Source organism: Orycteropus afer, unplaced genomic scaffold, assembly GCF_000298275.1.
Source record: "Orycteropus afer afer isolate SDZICR_OR568_19922 unplaced genomic scaffold, OryAfe1.0 scaffold00027, whole genome shotgun sequence".
In the NCBI taxonomy this organism is placed as follows: domain Eukaryota; kingdom Metazoa; phylum Chordata; class Mammalia; order Tubulidentata; family Orycteropodidae; genus Orycteropus; species Orycteropus afer.
In genome coordinates, this window is record NW_006921614.1 from 15647638 (window position 1) to 15666179 (window position 18542).

Consider the following 18542-nt stretch of genomic DNA (forward strand, 5'->3'; position numbering starts at 1 on the left):
ACCCTAATGTTTATAGTAAATTGATTTTCCACAATGGTGCCAAGAAAATTCAATGGGGGAAAGAATAGTCTTTCAACAAATGGTGCTGGGTTAACAAGATATCCACCCTACCCCCCCCAAAAAGGAAACTGGATCCAGTCCTGACACCTTACACAAAATTATCTCAAAAAACTCAGAGACCTAAATGTAAGAGTGAAAGCTATAAAACTGTTAGAAGAAAATAAAGGAATAAATTTTTTGTGATCTTGAGTTAGGCAAAGTTTTCTTTAGATGTGATACCAAAAGCAAAAATAGCAAATGAAAAACAACTGATAAACTGGATTTCATCAAAGTGAAAAATTATTGTTCTTCAAATGATGCCATAAAAAAGTGAAAAGCAACCTTAAGAATGGCAGAAAAAAAACATCAATTTATTTTAACATCACAGTAAGAGAGCAAGCAGATACGGTCAACCTTCTAGTATACAGCACTATTGATGACATATTTTTGTAAAAAAGAATAAGAACCTGAATCTTATCAATCTTGTCTAGATCAAAGTTCCAATTTACAGGATATATGGAGAGTAGAGAAACATGTTGTTGGTGCCATTGAATCAGCCCTGACTCATAGCGACTCTATGTACAACTGTGAAACACTGCCCAGTCCTCTGCCATCCTCGCAATCCAGCACTATATCAGACAATGTTTCACTGCCATTCATAAAGTTTTCAGTGGCCAACGTTTTTAGAAGTAGATGGTTTCGTCCTTCTTCCCAATCTGTCTTAATATGGAAGCTCAGCTGAAACCCATCCACCGTGGGTGACTCTTCTGGTATTTGAAATACTAGTGGCATAGCCTCCAGCTTCACAGCAGCATGCAAGCCGAGAAACATGACGGAGAATGCAAAATCAGCACATAGTATAAAACAGAATGTGTAAAATTCTATAAGGCCAATGACACAGTTTCTTTAACAAATCCATATCAAGAAAAAAAAAAGAGTTGAATTCAGATAAAATCAGACTTGAGAGACATTATCAGCGAAGTATTATGCATGGACTTTGGATTCTGATTTGAACAAATCAGCCATAGCAAACAAATTAAGGGACAACTAGAAAACTTTCAGTGATGACTAGATATTAATGGCATGAAAGAATTATTGGATTTTAAAAAGATATAATAATTATATTGTGGTTATACTTTTAAAATATATTTTAGAATTACAAACTTTAGTATTTATGGAGGAAATGATATGATATTTGGAATTTACTTTAACCACGTAGGATGAGGGAAGGAAATTGAGTAGGGGTAGATGAAGCAGGACTGGTCATGGGTTGGTGGTGGCTGGAGTTGGGTGATGGCTCTGGGAGATTCATTATAGCTTTTGTCCACTTTTGTATATGTGTGAAATTTCCCTAATAGAATGTTTGTTTAAAGGTAAAAAGAGGGAGAGAGAGAGTGAGAGAAAATTAAATCATATGGCTGATAAGAGTTTTTTTATCTAGATTATGTAAAGAACTCTTACAACTCAATAATAAAAAAGACACATAATCCAATTAAAAATGGGCAAAAGCTATGAATAGACATTTTTACAAATAAGATATACAAATGACCAATAAGAATATGAAGAAAGGCTGAACATCATTAGTTGTTGTGGTTGTGTGCTATTGAGTTGATTCCAACTCAAAGTGACACTGTAGGACAGAGTAGAACTGCCCCCTAGGGTCTCCTAAACTATCATTTTTTTTTAAATTTTAATTGTGATTTGGGTGAAAGTTTACAGAGCAAATTCATTTTCCATACAGCAGTTCATATACATTTTGTCTCAAGACATTGACTGCAATTCCCCACAATGTAACAGTTGTCTTCCTACTTCCTCCCTGTAGTTACCTCTTCCCTGTGTCCTTCCCTTCCATGCACTCCTGCCCCCTGAGCTGTCTCCCTGTGCAAACACTGCCCTTCTATTCTCCCATGATTGATTGTTCCAAGTAGTGTATCTACCTGATCCAAATGTTCAGCCCATATGCCTGCCAATTATTTGGTTGGAAGCTACAGAAGTGAGTTCAGTTCCAGACCTGAGGGTAGCTAGAGTTCATAGTCTCAGTGGGTCTCACTAGGCTCTATCAGACCAGCAAACCTGGTCCTTTTTTTTAAATGATGATTTTGAGTTTTGCTCCCCATTGTTCTCCCACTCTATCCAGGATCTCCTGCACCAATCCCCCTTTGAGGGTTTGACAGTGGTAGCCAGGCACCATCTAGTTATTTTGGTCTCGTGGTTATATGGACTGAAGATCTCGTGGTCTACCGGTCCCTTGGACTAATTGTTTCCATGCATCTTTGATTTTCTTCATTCTTCTTTGCTCCGGATGAGGAGAGACACATTGTTGCATCTAGATGGCTGCTACTCACCAAAGTAGAATGTAGAATGATGCTTTTGTGTAGTATGTTACGCTAGGCTGTTATTTTTTATTGGAACAAAGTTTTATCTCCTGCAGAGCTGCTGGTGGGTCCAAACTGCCAACCTTTCAGTTCACAGTTGAGTACTTAACCATTGTGCCACCAGGGCTTCTTCATTAGTCATTAAAGAAATGCAAATCAAAACCACAAAAAAATATCACTTCACACCCACTAGTATATCATAATCATATCTTGTTTTATTGCACTTTGCTTTATTGTGCTTTGCTGATACTATGTTTTTCACAAATTGAAAGTATGTGGCAACCCTGTGTCAAGCATGTCTATTGGCACCTTTTTCTCAACAGTATGTTGCTCACTTTGTGTCTCTGTGCCACATTTTGTTAATTCTCACAATATTTCAAAGTTTTCATAATGCTATTGCACATTTAATAGACTACAATATAGTGTAAACAAAACTTTTATATGCACTGGAAAACCAAAATATTCATGTGACTTGCTTTATTGCAATATTCACTTTGTCGCAGTGGTCTGGAACTGAACTTGTAATATCTTCAAGGTATGCCTGTGCAATCAAAAGTTGAGATAATACCAAGTATTGACAAGGATATGAAGAAATTGGAACCCTCAAAGACTGTTAGTTGTTGTTGTTATTGTTGTTATGTGCTGTCGAGTCAAACCCGACTCATAGCGACCCCTCCCTGGGTTTCCGAGGCAGTATCACTACGGAAGTAGGATTGCCCAACCTTCCTTCCGAGGAGTGGCTGGTGGGTGTGAACCGCCAGCGGTCTGGTTAGCAGGCAAGTGTCTTAGCCACTATGCTACAGACTGTTAGTAGGAAAGTAAAATGATGTAGTAACTTTGGAAAACAGTCTGGCAGTTCCTCAAAAGTTTTCAACATAGAATTACTATAAAAAAACCCCCAGAAAACTCACTGCCATTGAGTTGATTCTGACTCATACTGACCCTATAGAACAGAGTAGAACTGCCCCATAGGGTTCCCAAGGCTGTAAATCTTTAAGGAAGCAGACTGCCTTATCTTTCTCCCACGGAGCAGCTGGTGGAATCAAACCACTGAACTTTTGGTTAGAAGCTGAATGCATTAACCTCTGTGCTACCAGAGTTTCTAGAGTTACCATATGACCCAACAATTCCACTCCTAGGTTTAAACCTAAAAGAAATGAAAATATATGTCCACCCCAAACCTGTATATGAATGTTCATAGCAGCATTATTCATAATGGCAAAAAAGTGGAAACAATGCAAATGATGAATTAAAAAAACCTGGAAAACCAAAACTCATTGCCATGGAGTTGGATATGACTCATAGTGACCCCTCCTTGATTTCCTGAGGCAATCAAGAAGTAGATTGTCCAATCTTCCTTCCTAGGAAAAATAAAATATAGTATGCTATACAATGGAATGGGAGCTCTGGTGGCATAGCGCCTAAGGCATTTGACTGCTAACCAGAAGGCTGGCAGCTCAAATCCACCAGCCACTCCTTGGAAGGAAGGTTGGGCAATCTACTTCCTCAATGACACCACCTCAGAAACCCAAGGAGGGCTTGCTATGAGTTGGGTCCGACTCCACGGCAGTGGCTTTTTCTTTTTCTTTTTATACAATGGAATATTATTTGGTAGTCAAAAGAAATGACATATTTACAGATGCTACAACATGAATGAACCTTGAGAATATTATGCTATGTAAAAGAAACAAGTTACAAAAAAAATTTATTTTTATGACTGCATTGATATGAAATGTCCAGAATAGGCAAATCTATAGCATAGTGGTTGAAGCATTCAGTTACTAACCAAAAGTTCAGTGGTTTGAACCTACCAGCTTCTCTGTGGGAGAAAGATGAGGCTGTCTGGTTTCATAAAGATTTACAGCCTTGGTAACTGTATGGGGGCAGTTCTACTCTGTCCTAGAGGGTTGCTATGAGTTAGAATTGACTTTGATGGCAGCAGATGTTGCTGTTGTTATATATATATATATAAAATAAAATATAGTATGCTATACAATGGATATAGAGAGATAATATAGGATAATATACATACATACACACACACACACACACACACACACATATATATATATATATATATATATAGAGAGAGAGAGAGAGAGAGAGAGAGAGAGAGAGAGAGAGAAAGCAGATTAGTGTTGCCTAGGGTGGGGGACACTTTGGGGAAAATAAGGAATGACTGCTAATGAGTACAAGATTTCTTTTTTGAAGCAATGTTATATTCTAACATTAATTTTGGTGATGTTTTTACAACTCTGTCAATAAACTAAAAATTATTAAATTAGACACTATAAATGGATGAATTGTATAGTATGTAATTATATCTCAGTGAAGCTGCTATATCTATATCTCTCTATGTATATATATACAAATAAAAGAATGAGCACACACAAAGCAACCTTAAAATAAGCCCCCCCTTCCCCAAGAAAATGATTATCTGGCACATTGAAGGAATGTTCTGGAACCAATATGAACAAGGTTCATGGATGTCTGTAATGAAAGGAAAAGGGTTTGATTCTTTTACTTTTGATGAAAGTCTTGGGATAGGGAAGGGCTTAGGGTGAGAGGAAGGACTATGTTTTCCTGAGAGGGTGAAATCAGTTCATTGTCATCAGTGAAGTACTTTCTTATGTTCATGGCTTGTGAACAGGATCCATTCCTTCAAAACTAGTCTACAGAGATTAGTTCTTATCCTCTCCAGTGCTCTTCATTCCTTTTTGTGCTCCATGTGTCTATAATGATAATTTTCCTTCCACCTGAAGAACTTCCTTTCATATTTCTCGTAGTCTGTTGGTGATGGATTTTTTCACCTTTTATTTGTCTACAAAGTATCTTTATTTCACCCTCATTTTCAAAGAACATTTTTACTGAATATAGAATTCTAGGTTGGCAATTTTTTCTTTCAGCGCTTTGAAGATGGTATTCTATTGTCTTCTTGTTTCCATAGTTTTTGTTGAAAAGTCAGCAGCCCTTTTATTGCTACTCTTTTGATGGTCATGTGTCTTTTATCCTCTACCAGTTTTTCTGATTTTCACTGTATCTTATGTTTTCAGTTGCTTGACTATGCTATGCCTAGGTATGTTTTCTTTATCTTGCTGGGACTTCTGAGATGTAAAAATCTGTGATTTGATATCTTTTCACCAATTTTAGAAAATTCTTGGGCATTATTTATTTTGTTCCTTACATTACTTCTGCTCCACTCTCTCCTCTCATACTGGAACTTTGATCACTTATGTTTTTTGACTATACCTTTCATATGTATCTTATACTTTTTTTTTCTTTCTTTCAAATCTCTGTGCTTCAGTTTGTATATATTTTTTTTTCTTTCTTCTCTCTTTCATTCTTTCTTTTGGCATGCATAGAAAATGAACTTGCATTCTTTTTCTTTTTTAAAAAAGGCTATTAGGTTGTTTTTAGCTTTTTATTGTGATTTGTGTGAAATTTTACAAAGCAAATTAGTTTTCTATTCAATAAGTCAGACACATTTGTGATATTAGTTGCACACCAGGTAATAGTACTCTTCCCACTTCTGCCCCGTACATCCCATTTCTACTCATCCTTCTTTCGTATCTTTTCCTGCCATCTGGGCTTTATCCCTGGGCAAATGCTACCCTTTTTATCTTGTTCTGTTGATTGTTCTAATCAATGCATACTTCTCTGGTGCTATTGTTTACCTTATAGACCTGTCTATTGTTTGCCTGAAAGTTGAGCCACTGGGGTGAATTCAGTTCCAGGCTAGAACAGTGTCTAAGATCCATAGCCTGAGAGGTTCCACTAGTTTCTATCAGACCAGTAAGCCTAGTCTTCTTTTTATGATTTTGAGTTTTGTTCCACATTTTTCTCCCACTCTTTCCAAGTCTACCTCTTGTGATCTCTTTCAGAGTGGTCAACAGTGGTAGTTGGGCACCACCTTGTTCTTGTCTCAGAGTCATGGAGGCTGGAGTTTGCATGGGCCATTATTCCTTTGGACTAATTGTTTCCTTGTGTCTTTGATTTCCTTCACTTTTCTTTCATCTGGATGGGGAGAGATCAATAGTTACACCTTAGATGGCCAGTTTATATATTTTCAATTGACTTGTCTTGAAATTAACTTCTCTTGTTTATAATCTATTATACCTGCCCAATGGATTCCTAATTTTAAATATTCCATTTTCTAGTTTTAGAACTAAAAAAAATTTCAACTTTCAGTTTGACTTGATTTGTTTGTCAAGTGGAAAAAAAAATTTTCCATTAGATTGTTTTGTATAGATTCTAATTGTTGAATTAACCATATTTTTATTGATTTAGAATGTTATTTTCATATCCTTCTCTAAGAATTCCCAAATCTGGATTTTCTGTGGATCTTCTTCTGTTGCTTGTTTTTGTCCTCATTATTGGCCACACCTTCATATGCTTTTGTAGTATATGTAGTGATAAGCTGAGAGTATTAGGTAGCTGAGAGTATTAGCTACCTGCTATTTCTTAAAAACTAATGATGTGCTCTGTGCTTTATATGTATGGTTCCTCTAATGGATCCATATGCTATCTTCCATCAGTAAGCACATTTCTTTTCTTTTATGTAGCATACACAGTGAAGAGATGATTACCTCAATCAAAGCAGGGGTTGAGCTAAGTTCAGGCTGGGTTGTGGTTTTAGTAAAATTCTCTTCATCTCCGGACCTGGCCCTTTTAGGCTTTTAATTAAGACTTGCTATTTTTCTATCTCTTCAGCCTTGGAAGCTTTGCCATTCAGAGATTTTGGCTTAGTTATTTTCCCCTCCTACTACATGAATCTTTAAAATATGACAAATGTCTTGAGGTGGATCCTGTTGTTTATTTTATGTTTTTTCTCTTTAGTGGGACTTTCTCTTCAAAGCACTGCGAGACAAGGGGAGATTTTATTTTGCCTTTCTGACCAAGCTCCACAGCCTTCTCAACTATCCCAGCACTAAGCCAATGGATAATAGGTAAATCTAGTCCTGCCTTTGGGCCTCCACTTGTTTCCAATTCATTGGGTCAGTCCCATACAACTGCCCAAGGTCTGAACCTTCTCTTTATTCAAGTTCAGTCCCTCCTTTTGAGCTAAGTTTGATCCTCAGCCTGTGCTCAGAGTCAGCAAATGTTCCCAGGAAAGAAAATGACCAACAGCCATTGGTGCAACTAGAAAGGGCTTTTTTACATTTTGAAAATTTAGTTTATCTAGTCCTTGTTGCATCTTCAATTCTCAGGTATCTTAAAAAATATGGTCATTGTAGTTTATCTAGCATTTCAGATTGCAATGAAGTGTTGGCCTATCATGACTTACTATATATACCCAAATGACATTTTTTAAAAACATCAACTACTCTCTTGGTTTTTCTCTGTGCACAGTTTGAACAAGAGAAGCTACTTGATGGCAATACTGGATATCATATAGAGATTCCAGATTTACAGTTTGAGTGAGTATATTTCATATTGGCAGGACCATTTTAATGCATGTTAAGGAAAGTGTTTATGAATATTTGGAAGTTAGAGGAGTGGACTATCGCTGACAATATCTGCCAATGTTGGTTGTCTGCTGAAGCTTTATTTCCTGCTTCTTTTCTCTTAACAGAACTTTAAATTTGTCTAAGTATCCACCTTACCATACGGAACCATATGACTCAGGTAATGCTAAATTCATCTTCAGATCACAGGAATGGATCTAATTGGTCTAAGGAGAATCTCATCTCTCTTGCTAGTGATTTGGTTAAGGAATAAATAAGTGGCTCTGTGGTTTGGGATGGATGAGTCCTTGACAGTGCATTTTCATGTGGGAACTTCACACCTTGAAGAGTTTGGGAACAACAAAAGTTACGAGGTCTTCTGCTCTAGCTTCCTAAATAGTGTAAGAAGCTGCATAGTGGTTTTCCCCCTCTGACAAAATCTGTTATCAAGTCCTTAAACAGTCCAGTGTCCTGATGTTGACTTCTAACATGTGGCACACTATGCCCTAAGTAGCCTTTTAGGGTCAACGTATATCTGTTTATGTTTTAACCAACATCCTTTTTTAAAAAAATTTATTTTAATAATTCATGTGAAAGTGAATAAAGTCCCATTGTGATGTGGACTATTAGGTCCCTTTATAACTGTGATGCCATAAATCAGAGCCCTGTGGTTAACTTGGCCCTTTGGAGTTTTCTACAGTAACAACTAAAGTTCTATGTTCAGAACTGAATTGGTAACATAGCTAAAGTCATTCTGTGGAGTGATGGCTTTTCTCTGTCATTATATCTTCATTTCTTTTGTAAATCAGCAGAAGAGGAATTTCTGTGGCTTAAGCCCAAAGACAGTACCACATTCACATTTATAGGTGCTCCTAGATAATTTTGTATCTGTAATAACTGGAGCCTGTTGTTGTTGTTATGTGCAGTCGAGTCGGACCTGACTCATAGTGACCCCTCCTTGGGTTTCCGAGGCAGTATCACTACAGAAGTAGATTGCTCTGTCTTCCTTCCTAGGAGTGGCTGCCCATAATATATTTTATTTCATCCCTTATTTCAGCAAACACTGAATGAGCAGTTAATATGTTCAGGCACTGTATTAGGAGTTGAGCATATGGAGACAAGACTTCCATCTTAAAACTTCTTCCCCTAGAAGAACACTAACGTGTGAGCACAAAGACACGTGCTCAAGGTTGTCTATTGCTGCACTCTTTGTGGTAACAAAAGGATTGAGCCAACTCAACTATCTCTCAATAAGAAAATGGCTAAATAAACTGCAATTTATTCATACAATATATACTATGCAGCAATTAAAATAAATGAGCAAAAGGTATATATTATACCATGGATAAACCTCAAAAACAACAATCAGTGGGAAAAAAAAAGTAGCAAAAGATATGTCTGGCATGATACCATTTACATAAAATAGTATATCTTGATTAGGAATTTGTAAAGTTGAAATAAAAGTCCACAAGCATACTTTAAGGTAGATGTTTCCTCTGGGGAAGAAACAATGCAGAAGTGATGCGAGTGAGATTTTACCTGAGCCAGTAGTATTTTCTTTTTTTAAAGAGAGAAGCATGGAGCTAATTAGAAAAAAATGTTAATGCTTTTTTACTTTAACAGATGTCATTTTTTTTTCTATAAAATCTTTCATAGTTAAAAGAACATTTAAATAAAAATTCAGAAGCATTTTCTCTAAGCAGCTCACATTTTACTGAGGAAAAGGAACAAGCAATGGTAGTTGTTAATAGTCGTCAGTAGTGCTCAATGCTGATACATAAAATACTGGAAGAACATACAGGAGTTGTTGATGCTCAGCCTGGGAACTTGGGGCTACTGTTTGGAAGGGTTAATGATTGATCAGGGTCTTGAAAAACATTAAAAGATTAGGGGGCAGGGTGGTAAGAGCATCTCAGTATACAGTAGAGCCATTATTTATTTTTTTTATTGTGATTTGTGTGAAAGTTTACAGAGAAAATTTATTTTCCATACAATAGTTCCTACACATTTTGTTTCATGACATGTAATAATGTAACAGCTCTCTTTTCCTCCCTATGGTTTTCCCTGTGCCCTTCTTTCCTATGCCCATACTGCTTTTCTGATCTTCCATTGTTGATTGTTCTAAGATATGTACCTATCTGGTGGAAATGTTCACCTTATACACCTGTCTATTGTCTGGCTGGAAGCCACATGAGTGAGTTCAATTTCAGGCCCAAAGGGTGATCAGCGGCCATAGTCTCGGAGGTTTCTCCAAGCTCTATCAGACCAGTAAGTCTGGTCTTCTTCTTTTTTTTTTTTTTTATGATTTTGAGTTTTGTTTCACAGTTTCTCCCCTTCTATTCAGGATCTCCTACACTGATCTCTTTCCTAGTGGTTGGCAGTGGTCACTGGGTACCATCTAGCTCTGGGTCATATAGGCTGAGGTTCGAATGGTCCACTAGTCTGTTAGACTAATGGTTTCCATGAGTCTTTGGTTTTCTTCATTTTTCTTTGCTCCAAATGAGGAGAATTGTTGCATATTAGATGTCTCTCTGCGAGCTTTTATGACCCCTGTCGCTACTCAACAAAGTAGGATGTAGAACAATGATTTTGTGTAGTATGTTAAGTCAATTGAGCTTGATGTCCCCTGAGACCATACTCCTGAGCCCACAGGCCCAGAAGAGACATTCTTGATAGCTGAGAGTATTGGGGTAACAACACGTACTATTTGGTAAAAACAAATGCTGTGCTCAGTGCTTCATATGTATTGTTTCTCTGAACTTTACAACAATCTTTTAAGGAAGGCATAGTCATTCCTATTTCACTGAGGTATTACATTGTTTCAAACTTTGTTCTTATATAACTGAGGTTTAAATAGCTTGCTCAAGATCATGTACCTAGTAGGTTATGGGTCTCCCAGTGAGGTCTATAGGATTTTAATGTTTGTACTTTTTCTATAACATGAAAGAACTTATATATCATCTCCACTAAAGAGTGCCACAGAAAAAATCCTCATCCAGAAAAAATACTGTAGTTATAAACTGTATAGCATTGAGGTAGTGGTATATATTGCCCCTTTCCTGGGGAAGGACAAATCATAAAACTGAATGATCTCAAAAGTTGCAACACTGAGTCTCATCAATGATCTAGATATAACTACCAACTTGCAAAATAATTTACAGTGAACGTTTAAATGATGTTTACTAGTATGCAATTGGGTGTACCGGTGGTGTAGTGCCAAAGGCATTTGGCTGCTAACCAGAAGGTTGGTGGTTCAAACACACCAGCCACTCCTCAGAAGGAAGACTGGGCAATCTACTTCCGTAAAGATGTTGTTATTATCATGTGCCGTCGAGTCGGCCCCAACTCATAGCGACCTCTCCTTGGCTTTCCGAGGCATATCACTATGGAAGTAGGTTGCCCCATCTTCCTTCTGAGGAGTGGGGGTTTGAACCTCCAGCCTTCTGGTTAGCAGTCAAGTGCCTTAGGCACTAGGCTACCAGAGCTCCTTCTGTAGAGATAGCGCTTTGGAAACCCAAGGAGGGGTTGCTGTGAGTCTAATTGACTTGAAGGCAGTGAGTTTTTGGCTTTGAGTATGCAATCAAAAGATTTGGACTGTGGAAAACAAAACACTGTAGGACACATAACCTGGTTTCTTTAACAAATTCATGTCAAGGAAAAAGTAAAAGAGGAAAATTAGAGATTAAAACTGAGGTAAGAGACATATCAACCAACTACGGTGTATAGACTTTGTTTGGACCTGATTTGAACAGACCATAAAAAGAAATTGTGAGATAATTAGAGAAATTTGAACTAGATATTTGGTGATGTTAAGGAATTGTTATATTTTTTCTAGGCATGATAATTATACTGTATATAATTATACTGTTTTGTTAAAAGAGTCACTATATTTGTCTTAGTTATTGAGTGCTGCTCTAAGAGAAATACAAGTGGATGGCTTTAACAAACATAAATTTATTCTCTCACAGTTTAGGAGGTTAGAAATCCAAATTTAGAGTGCCAGCTTTAGATGAAGGCTTTCTCTCTTTGATGGCTTTGGGAGAAAGTCTTCATCTGCTTTCAACGTCTGTGAGCCCAGAGTTCTTTGGAAATCTCCATTTGTCTTGGCATCGATCTCCCCCTGGTCTGGGAGGTTCTCAGCACAGGAACCTTGGTTCCAAAGGATGTGCTATGCTTCCAGCCCTTCTTTCGTATTGGTACTGAGGTCCCTCTAATCCTTGCTCACTGGTTTAATCTCTTTTATATCTCACAAGAGATTGACTCAAGATACAACATAACTGCGTCTAATCCTGCATCATTAACATCACAGAGTTTAGGATTTACAATACATAGGATAATTACATCAGGTCACAAAATGGAGGATAATTATATACTACCAAGAGTCATGACCATAGCCAAGATGACACTTACTTTTTTGGGTGGGGGGACTCAATGCAATCCATAACAATATTATATAGAAATCTAATGAAGTATTTATGGATGAAGTAATAAGATATCTTGTATATACTTCAAAACAATTGGGAGAAGTGATAAATAGGTGAGCTAGTATGCACACAAGATATGTATTGACAGTTGTCGAATTAGGGGAAGAGTACAGGAAGAATCATTACAATCATTACAATTTTTTATACTAAAAAGTTAGGGAAAAAATGGGAAGACAATGGAGACTATCTTGTCTCATTCTCTCTCAGAGCTTGAAGCCCCTTGTGGCATGTGAGCTACATAAGTATGTGAACTCATTCATTCTATATAAGTATTTTTTTTCTTCAAAGTTCATTTTTAAAAAATGTAAATCTTTATAGTGGAAAAGGAAAGGCATATTTTTCTTGGCAATATTATCTTGGGCTGGAAAATCTTTATTATATGACATTGTAAAAATTAAGTACCCTCATTTTTCATTTGCAAAGGAAGCTTAAATATTTCATGATACATTTAGACTTACTTTAACTTGAAATAATCAAGTAAGTGCTGAAATGTTTGATTATGAGTTAATAGATATATAGTCTTCATTTATAAGTTAATTGTAGTGCTCTTTAGAGAAAAGCACAGTAGAAAAGTCTGAATTATGAACTAAATGTTAAAAACTTTTTTATCTTAACATGTTAGTATTATTTGGTTTTGTAACTATTGTTCTTGTTTCACATTTACCCAATGCTGATGGCATATAGGTCTAATGAAAGAATAATGTGACCAATTAAGTAATTAAAGGTAATTATTAAAAAGCTATAATATGATGGTTGAGCACAAGAGTGCTGACACCAGACAGATCTGGGTTCAACTCCTGGGATCCTCTACCTTGGACAAATTAATTATTGTCTTTTAGACTCAATATACTTATGAAGAAAATGGAGTCCCTACATGAGAAATGCATGTGATAAGCATGCCTGGCACATAGAACACACTCTTATAATGAATTACAGGGATCCCTGTGTGCATTATGAAAGTAATATAAGTGCAGTGGAGCAATGACAGAGAATATGGGTGACCTGGTGACTGTCTTCTGATTTATCATCTAAAGTTAAAAAGCAAGGGATGATTCTGCAGGCACTTGCCCTGTCTGAGTACTAAGTTCATTGAGGTGAGAAACCCGGCCATGAATGGTCTCTGTGAGTGGACCTGTCAGCTACACTAAGCCTGGAAGCCCATAAAAGTAGACTTTTGTTTAAAATCATTTTCCATATGTTCCAGGGCAGGAAATTAAAAGTTCGCTTCTGAAAATGATAAAAAGAAGAAATTTCAAAAATACATACTCACACAATTCAGGTAGCAGTTAGAATACTTTTAGTAATACGTGCTTCTGTTTGTTAAAAAATTTTATTTTTAATTAAGAAGATTACAAGTTTTTTTTTTTTTTTTTTTAAAGAATAATAGAAGTGTATCAAGACCTTTGCCTTTATGTTGGTATCAACTGTGAGCATCTCTTCATGATCACATGTGACATTCACATGAATTAAGCATACCATTTTGGAGGGTTTTAAGTAATTACTTTTTTTTTTTTTTTAAAAGATGAAATTGTTGAAAGAGTTGGAAATTTTCTAGGTGCATATCATTTATTTTTACGTTTTGTAAGAGAGACTATACCTTGGCATGATCTATTTCTGTGATGTTTCAAGTTTAGAGGCTCTGTCTGGTGGTTGGGGACTTTTCTTGGGATCTCTTAAGCCAAGAAACTCTTGAGCTCTACTTCTCAGTAGTTTGCAACATGACAAAGTGAAAAATAGTAAATATTCTTGTTGTTGTTGTTGTTATGTGCCGTCGAGTCGGCCCCGACTCATAGCGACCCCTCCTTGGGTTTCCGAGGCAGTATCACTGCGGAAGTAGGATTGCCCAACCTTCTTTCCGAGGAGTGGCTGGTGGGTTTGAACCGCCAGCCGTCTGGTTAGCAGGCAAGTGTCTTAGCCACTATGCTACCAGAGCTCCCAAATATTCTTAGAATGTCTAAAAATGCAACGTTTAGCATTTGTAGGTCAAAATAAGTTTTAATTCTTTTAACATCTGGTTGATTCCTGGTGAGAGAGCATTTTGTGCACAGGTGAATACACAACATAGCACATATGTATGCAATAAAATTCACTCATTAAAGAATAATTCAGGCAGGAACAGGTCAATATCCTTAGTAAGAAAGGCAATATTCCAATTAAGTAATCTCTTCTACTTATGTTTTAGTTCTGAATCCTAAATGTTAATTTGGTGACGCTTCACACTTTCATCTTTTGAGTTGCTAGAGAAAGTGTTGATTTTCTTATTCAAAGAATATTGAGTTTTGGAAGTTACACGTAGACAACACAGAATTGACTAACTAGTTTGCCTGTAATTTTTTTTAGCTTTGATAAATATATAAACTGTAGATGATATTGTTAATTGTCAGTTATTATCTCTTTTAATTTTCTAAATTGTTGGTGTTTCAGTCAAAGTTAGATGACTAGTGTTCATTGAGGTGTCAGATATCACTTCTGATTCAGGTAATAACAGGCTAAAAAAATACAATGAATTTAGGAATGACAGATAAAAAGAAACACAATTTATGCACTTTCTCACTATTTCTCACAGAATTTGAGCCATCACACATTATATTTTTTGGAGTAATCTCTTCTTGTTTAGCTTTCATTTGAAATTTTCTCCTTAAAATTGTCAGTAAGTTGTTTCTGTGTCCTTACCTGCTGTTGCTCTTGGCTAAATGAAAAGTCTATAAACTGAGAAGTACATAGAGACTGCAGCAAAGAGGGAAGCAGAAGGTGGGGCCCCAACACAGAGAAGTGGCATGTTCCATTGATTTTCTTGTCTCCATGGGGCTGTGAAGGGCCTTCATTTTAGAGAAGATCTAGGCACACTGGAAGCCGGCCCTGCAGTCTTCCTGAAAGGTGTATTGTTGACTTATTTTTTTCTTAATGAATATTTACATGGGCATGATTTCCACCTAGCTTTGTGACTAATTAATTATCAAGTGTTGGAGAAGGAGCTAGATAAGGAAAAGGGAAGAGAAATACCCTGCAAGACTAGGAATGAATATTCATATCATTTCCCATTCCAACCTTTAACTTCGGCCTTTATTTTGACGCCTTGTCTGCCCTGCTAAGGTCAAAGTACTTTTTACTTTATGTGAAAAATGCTTCCCAGGGGAGCATTCTGACTCCAGTTTTGAAACTGATTAATGTTCTTAAAGCCCCACAAGAGCTATTACTAAGTGTCTTGGTTACAGTTTCAGAGGAAATGGGATGTGTTTTTGAACTCATCTGAAATGGCTTCATGGAGGGTAAAGCTCATGTTGAATTTTTAAAAGGGAAAGTCTGTGGTTTGGCCAAGAAGAATGAATAATATATCTTACATTCCTGTGTAGTGACTTGGTTTAGAAAAAAAGGATACAGAGGGAAAGGAATAGCAAAGAGAGTTACATAGTGTGTTTTTTAGGTTCACTTGCCAAGAATGGAATTCAATCTAGTTAATTTAAGCAGAAAGGGATTTAATACAGGATATTAAATGGGAGGACTCAAAAAACTGATTCCAGATTGATCTTTTAAAAGCACTAGAAGCCACCCAGCAGAACAGAAGAGGCTGCTACCCCTTTTCTAATTTGGGAGATATGATGGTAAATGTTATGTGTCAACTTGGATAGGCTGTGATTCTCAGTATTATGTAATTATCCTCCATTTTGTGATATAGGGAGAGTTTCCTTGGAGAGTGTGGCAAAGCTTGCTTGCTCTCAATCCTGCGTTTGACTTGTCATCTTCTGACCTCCAAGTCTTGGGATGTGAGCCAGCAGCCGGCACTTGACCAGCAGATTTTTGGTTCTTCAGTCCCTGCAACCACATGAGTTAGGAAAGCCTCCAGTCTGACTCCTGATCCATGGATTTGGAACTTGCTAGCCTCCAGAACTGTGTGAGCCATTTCCTTGAAATAAATCCCTCTCTCTCTCTCTGTCTCTCTTTAGATGTACACACATCATTGGTTTTGCTGCCCTAGAGAACCCAGCCTAAGACATTTGATATCAAGAGTGATTCTAGAGGTTCTTAAGGATGAGTTTTCTGAACTGATTCTCAAGTCTGGCTAGACCTAAATACACTGATGACTCTAATTCCAGTAGGGAAGAGGGCACTGCTAATCCATGGTATGAAGTGGCAGTAGAAATAGGTAAAATATCATCAAGAATTTAAGCATCAAATATTTGTAAAAAACAAGGCTTTGGTGATTATGTATTTGATGCCTTTCAGTGTTTCTGTCAAACTGAGATGTATAGGATGGCTGATTGGTTGGTCTGCTTTTGCTAGACAAAATGGTGAAAGAAAGAGAGGCTCAGGGCTTCAGAGTCACAGCTCAAGAACTGCATAAAAAGCCTGAAAGTTGCCACTTGTGTCCCAAAAGAAAGCTTATTTCTTACAGTAAAAGAGCTGATATCACCAGGAATCAAACCCTGAGTCTTAGCTAGAGAGGCTGAATTACAACACCAATTGACTTCCCAACCTCAGATGGTTTTGGAAGTTAAAGTGAGGGCATGATTGGGAAGAAATGTGATCCTGAAACTTGGAAAAGAGACACGTGGGAAGATAATCAGGAAGCTGGGAACATTGAGCACTTAAATTCCATTGAATCATCACAATCAACAGAATCAGCCATCTTACTTACTCCTGTTTGAAGAGGTTACTCCATCTTTGTCTGCTAAGCCACCCTTCCCAGTAAAGCCATTATCCTCTCCACTCCCATCTGATGAGATTAACTCAGCTGTGTCTGAAGAGACTTTTTGTGTGATACCTCCTGAGGTAATGTCTGGGACACTGCCTGGGGCATCACCTGAGACAAATGCTTTACAAGATATTGCTGAATGTCCCCAAGACCCACTCCCACCATCTACTTTTGCTTCTAGACTTGTAACTAGACTTAAGTCCCACAAACCCTAGAGGGGAATTATAAATAGTGACTTATGAGGAAGTGATATTGCCTCGGAAACCCATGGAGGGGTATCTATGAGTTGGATCTGACTCGATGGCAGTGCAATAAGGAAGTGTGCTACACTCCAAAAGAACTGCTTGATTTTTCTAATATATACAAACAGAAACCTGCAGAGTATGTGTGGAAAAGCTCATTAAGAGTGTGGGATAATAGTGCCAGGAATGTAAAGTTGGATCAGCCTAAGTTGATTGATATGGGCCCACTAAGCACAGATTCTTCATTCAGTGTATCAGCTCAAGAGGTTAGAAAAAGATCTAATAGTTTATGTGGCTGGTTCACTGAAGCATGGATTAAGCAGTGGCCTACACTAAATGAAGCTGAAATGCCAAACATGACTTGATATACTGTAGAAGAAAGTATCCAAATGCTGAGGGACATTGGCATGTTAGAGTGGATTTATGGGGTTGAATGTACAGACCCACCCAAGGAGTTCCCAAAGGATACATCTATTACCACAACGGTGAGGAACAAATTTGTGAAGGAGTCCCAGAATCCTTGAAGATTACTGTGAATTCTATTTTATGTAAGACAGATTTGGCAATGGGAACTGCCCTAATTGAATTAAGACAACTAACTACAATGGGACTGACTGAACCCCATAGGATGTCAACAAAGACAAGGTTAGCATAGTTACTGTAATAGACAGCAGAATCAAAATAGTTTGACTTGTGTGGACTTATGATGTTGACTACTTAGGCATGGTATTCCTAGGAGTGAAACGGGAAATCTACCAAATAGTTACTTAATCTGTACAAGTGGAAGAATTCTAGGTCTAATGAATGGCAGTGTAACTTGAGTCATCAGAATAGAGTCATGAACCCTCAATCAAGTCCCACACTGAAGCCAGTTTACCTACCCATAAACCCTTGAATGAAGGAGAGGCTGGGTCTCCTTGAGGAAGGACCCCACCACACTGCCAAAAGTTTGTGCTGTTCATCTTTCTCCTAGCCTTCCAAAAAGGGATCTACAGATTTTTATGAGAGCGACTGTTCACTAGGGAAAAGGAAATAATCAGACTTTTCAGGGATTATTGGACATTGACTGTGAACTTTGGTCAGAATGGAGGTGTATGGAGGTCAGGATATTAATGGAGTCTTAACTTAGTTTTGTGTCACAGTGAGTCTAATGGATTCCCAATCCTATCCTGTAGTGATTTCACCAGTTCTAATTGCATAATTGGGATAGACAAACTCAGCAACTGAGAGAAGGTCTACATTGGATCCTGACATGCTGTTGTTGT